This window comes from Podarcis liolepis, assembly GCF_965112155.1.
Source record: "Podarcis liolepis genome assembly, chromosome: 8".
NCBI lineage: Eukaryota > Metazoa > Chordata > Lepidosauria > Squamata > Lacertidae > Podarcis > Podarcis liolepis.
In genome coordinates this window covers 60308110-60313698 of record NC_139560.1, presented here as the reverse complement: position 1 = coordinate 60313698, position 5589 = coordinate 60308110, and the positions used below count along the sequence as shown (strand labels likewise).

The 5589-nt window shown below is 40.1% G+C and overlaps 1 long non-coding RNA gene across 1 annotated transcript in view; it reads right to left on the bottom strand.

The window, feature by feature from the left end:
• Window positions 1-3141: 3141 nt before the first annotated feature.
• LOC310714513 overlaps window positions 3142-5589 on the bottom strand; it is an 81977-nt gene continuing 79529 nt past the window's right edge. The window contains exon 2 of the long non-coding RNA XR_014529855.1: window positions 3142-5132. This is a non-coding gene — a long non-coding RNA (uncharacterized lncRNA). The remainder of the gene's footprint in view (window positions 5133-5589) is intronic.

The window sequence follows — 5589 nt, the reverse complement described above, 5'->3', positions numbered from 1 at the left end:
TCATTCAACATTAAGTATATCTCCTCAGAGAGTAATAGGTCATTTGAGAAATTCTATGAAGTATTATGACTGTCTGAATAATAATAATAATAATAATAATAATAATAATAATAATAATAATGGAAACTGTGTTAATGATCAGGCCCATTCCAGAGAGTAAGCCCTATTGAACTCAGTGGGACTTACTTCTGAGTAAAAATGCTTTCAAAAATATGATATAATATTGTCCTACACAAGTCAAGGCCAGCCCAAACATTGTGGCGCCTGAGAGAAACAACAGAATGGCATCTGTCCACACACACCCCAGGCCACCACCAGGGAAGAAGTGGTGAATGAAGATGTTCATCAGGAACAAGGAGGTGGGTAAAGATCTACCTTGGGATCTGCTGCCCTCATGGATGGGCATCCCTGCTGCAAGCCTGGCTCCCTGCCAGCCTGGCTCCTTTTCTTGAGCCACTTTACTGGCATGTCTGAGACAAATACCTTGTGGTCCCCCTCAGCCTTTTAATGGCAATGAACTATTTGTACGGCCTGCAACTTTTCACCTGGCAGAGTACCCACCAATTTTCCCTTCCTCAGAATTGTAGGGCAGAATATCACTGCTTTCCTTTGCTTTAAAAATTAATTTTCTGCCGCCAGTTATATGATGTGGATGGATCAGGGAATCACACCAGTCGTACATTTTCATTATTCACATATACAGTTACATAATATGCTTCCCCTTGTGTCATATATGTTCCTTGCTCATATAAAACCTATTGGAAGGGTGTCAACAGCACCTGTGGTATAATTTTGAATGCTACATCTATTACCAAATACAGTCACCTGTGTAAAACTACCTGTGTAAAACTAGTAAATTTGCATTGTGACTACCTGAGTGCTAATCCCTAATGATGTGTACCATACACAAACCACCCTGGAAAAATGAAAACAAACAATTACTCTTTCTTCATAGGCAGCCTTTAACTCAGAATAATTTCTGTTCAGAAATTTGGGCCTATCAACAGTGGAAATGGTCACATCTCTGAACAGATCCTAATGCATATGTTCACGTCACATCTCCAGGGTGAAATTTAGTGATAATTCAACTAATCTACATAAGGGGATCTGTTTTTGCAAATTTATAATTTCCAAAGGGCACATCTGCTAACATTCTATTATAATTTTCTTAACTCCATTTCTTTCATTAAGGAGCTAATTTTGCTCCCAAGTGGATCATTAGCTTTTTACCCATTTTGATTAATTTAATTTGTACTATGAAGAGCTACCTACGGCTTCATGATCTGAATGGGAACTTTACCATGTGTTGTAACCTAGTCTTTCACCATGAGAAATCTTGTCAAATCTAATTGCATTTAAAGGAATTGAAATTCATTTCCTGTGACATTATTTCAAAAGCTATAAGAAGCAAGCAAGGTCTGCACCACACTCATCACATTGCAGTCTTCATGAGATCTGGGCAGGACATGTCTCTGGAGTGTGTCAGAGTAGCTCAGAAATCCCTGATAGAAAGGGATGCTTTGCTAACCTAATGAACACTCAAATGAAAATGAACATCTGAAGCTCTATTCTAGTCGCCACATGAACTTTCTGGCAAAAACTGGAAAATCTCTCCCACTGATTTCCACTGATGTCATAGATTCAGTCCTAGTGAAGCTTTTGACATGTATATCATAAAGTAACATTATGACAGCTTGTCACTAAGGACAGTTATGCACAAACTGTACGTATTTCAGTTCTTGAATAACATCCCAGAATGCAGTCATGGGAGGCTTTCCTTTCTTCTAGAATGTGGGTTACTGCAAAGTCCTGGGCTTTAGATAAACGTTATGATTTCCATTATTTAGGCATAGACACACATCAGTTAGCTTGACGGCCAGGATGCAGGCAGCTCTGATTCCATTATCTCCAAAAGAAAAGCTTCGGGTTGTTTTGTTTTTACAAATGTTATCTTAAACATCTTTTTCAGTTCTTTATATATCATTTCCCACTAGGCTTTAACCTTACTGCAAGACCACCACATATGGAAAAAGGCACCTTCTTTCTCTTTACATTTCCAGCACATATTTGCTTTTGATTTATTCATTTTTGCGAACCTACTAGGTGTTAGGTATCATCTATATAACATTTTCATATAATTTTCTCTTATACCATAGTTTGTGGCAAATTTTGTATCCATATTCCACAATTGTTCCCATGCCTCCATTTCTATATTGTGACCAATATCTATTGCCCAATATATCATTGAAGATTTCACTTGTTTGTCTTTTGTCTCCCAGAACGCAGTCAGCTCTGATCCCATTATCCCCAAAAGAAAAGCTTCTGGGTCGTCCCCCCCAGTTCTTTATATATCATTTCCTACCAAGCTTTAACCTTATTGCAAGACCACCACATATGGAAAAAAGTACCTTCTTTCTCTTTACATTTCCAACATTTATTTAATTTTGATTCATACATTTTTGCCAACCTACAAGGTGTTAGGTACCACCTTTATAACTTTTTCATATAATTTTCTCTTATTCCATAGCATGCTGTAAAATAATTTTATATCCACACAGTATTCCACAATTGTTCCCATGCCTCCATTTTGATATTGTGACCAATATCTACGCGTTGCCCAATGTGTATATATTTATATACCCAGATTCTGATCTTAATGACCTCCTGGGTGTTGCCTGCTAGGCCTGTCTGATGCTAAACCAGTTAACCTCCCTAGCCTATTTATCTTGGCTGACCATCTCTGTACACGGCTCCATGAAGATATTTCATCTGGCAGCCTTGAAAGTTTTCCTTTCATTGTAACTCCGCTTTTTCTCAGGGTGCACGCACACACCCACCCTAGTGAATTATTTCTATAATGAGATAAAGATCTCTAGCCAAGGAATGATTCTTATTATAAAGTCCCCATGTTCCTCTAGGAGACCTCCCCTGGGTATATATTAAAACCAGAATGATCCCACACAATAATTTAAATCTACAAAACTCAATTCATTTCATACTTCCCTCCAGGCATTTGTCTTACAAGTGACCTAATAATGATGCCTTGTGACGGTCTCCAAAGAGTACATGGGAACACAGTGCAACTATTCCCCAACATTTTCAGGAAGCAGTTTTGATGTGTTCCAATTTGAGAGGAGAGCCTTTAAAATCTGAAAAGCTGAATTCTTTATTCTCATTTGGGAAGGAGCCTGGTAAAAATAAATTGGGTGTTCCAAGCGACTTACAGGTTACCAAGAAGTTGCAAATCTTTAATATATAATCTATATAGTTCAGTATAAACCTTAGGGATACTCATACATGAAAAGCATATTAAAGGTCAAATTCCTCAATTCCTAGCTAGCACACAGTTTGCCAGATGTTGCGTGTTTTAAGGATTGTCTCATATTTTAAAAGCTTTTTTCGTAATGCAGATTTAGACATGCGGATAATTCTTATCACAGCTCCAATGAATGATGGGAACATGGTAGTTAGTTGGAGCATACACACACATCACATGGAATGTTTAGTTGTAACAGAACTCGGGTGACCTTTTGGAGGAAACAGTTTTTCAGTGGAGAACAGGTGGCACAGTGGCAAGAAAGTTGGGCCCAGGTATGGGAAACCTAGCTAGGATACTTGAGCTTTTTAAAGTTCCATTAGAGCCTTGCACAGAAGAGGCCAGGTGTAGTTCAGTGAGGAGTGAATTCCATAACTGATTGGCCGCCACCCCACCAACTAAATTTCTTTATACCCACGTAAGTTTCCAAACCATCTTCAAAGGCATCCGCACACAGATAGCATCACAGTAGTCTAGCCTAGATGTAACAAGCGCATGGCTAGGTCTGACAGATGGAGTAGCAGCCTAAGTTGATAGACGGCACTGCTAGCCTTCAATGCCACCTGCACTTCCATAGATTGTGCTCTCCTGGAGAACCACAAAGCTGTGAGCTTGGAACAGAAACAGTACAGCCTCATCCATGACCAAGTGCACACCTCTATCCACTTGGGCTGATTTCCCAGTCCATGGCTTTATCTGATTGGTTTCAGCTTGTTCACCCTTATCCACCCTAAAACCAGTTCAAAAGTCCCACAGCCTCCTGCCTTTCGAAGATGGAAAAGAGAGGTAGAACCAAATGTGATCCCCATATTAGTGTTATCATAGCCCAGTCTTCCAGATGATCTCCCTCTGCAGTTTTACAGATGTTAAAAAGAATTATTCCCCCATAAGCCAGTAACCATGGAGCATAACAGAACTTCCCCATCACCACCTTCTTGGATTGATCCTCCAGGAAGGACTGGAGCCACCATATGATTATTTTTGTTAAGTTCAGAGATTTATACCCCACCCTTCATCAAGTTCCCATTGCAGCTTACACATTTTTCCCCTAGCAACATCTATTATGAGTTGCATTTCTGAACCATGGTCTCTCCAAATAGTCAATAGGGCATATTTGAAATTCTGCTTTGTCCCTTGTTGTTCACATTTACATTCTTGCAATTGCTTCCATATGATATTTGGAAACGGAAAAAAGAAAATCATCTGCTGTTTACAGTGATGGATTGAATAAACAGATATTTTCAGAGTTTCTAAAAAGACAGGATTTCTGGAGGGAACTGTTTAAGTACCAGGGGATTTTTACAAAATTCTAATACTGCTCCCAGTTGGTGAAGATTTAAAACCTTCAATCAAATAGGCACAACATTTTAATGCTTTCCGTTCTGTCATGCTCACAACAGTATATGTGTGGACTAAATAACTCTTCAAATGCATGAATGAGAGATCCAGAATATATATTTTTTTAAAAAATTGGGAGTGGTGCGTGGCTATTTGAAAGCTACACTCTCTTCATTATGTAGAGGTGTCCCCAGTGGAGTGAATAGTTTAGCGGTACTCCTGAATCCTTTGCTGTTGCTTGAGGCTCAGGTGGCCTCGGTGGCATGGACTGCCTTCCATCAGCTTCGGCTGGTGGCCCAGCTGTGCCCCTATTTGGACAGGATAGTCTAATTTCTGTTGCCTATGCTTTGCTAACCTCTAGGTCAGATTCCTGCAACTCTATGTGCAGTTGCCTTTGAAGATGGTTCAGAAGCTTCAGCTGCTACAGAATTTAGTGGCCAGGTTACTCACCAGGGCAAGACAGTTTGAGCATATTACACTGATCCTGGCCTGACTACACCGGTGCTGGTTTGGATCTATAAAGCCTTAAACGGCTCAGGACCACAATACCTCAAGGACTGCCTCTCCCCATATGAACCGACCTGGACCCTGCAATCATCATCCAAGACCCTTCTTCATATGCCTCCTCCACAAGAGGTCTGGAGGGTGGCAACACAAGAAAGGGCCTTTTCTGCAGTGGCTCCCTGTTTGTGGCATGCTCTCCCTGGCGAGGCTCTCCTGGTGCCTTCATTACATATCTTTAGGCGGAAACATTCCTCTATAACCAGGCCTCTGGCTGAAGAACGTTCTGTGGTCTTTTAAATGTGTTTGTGGTAGGGGGGTTATTGGTTTGCTTTCGTTTTATTGTGTATTTTGGTTTTTTATGTTCTGAACCACCCTGTGGTCTTCAGATGAAGGGCAGTATGCAAATGTAATAAATAGAATAAAAATAGTAA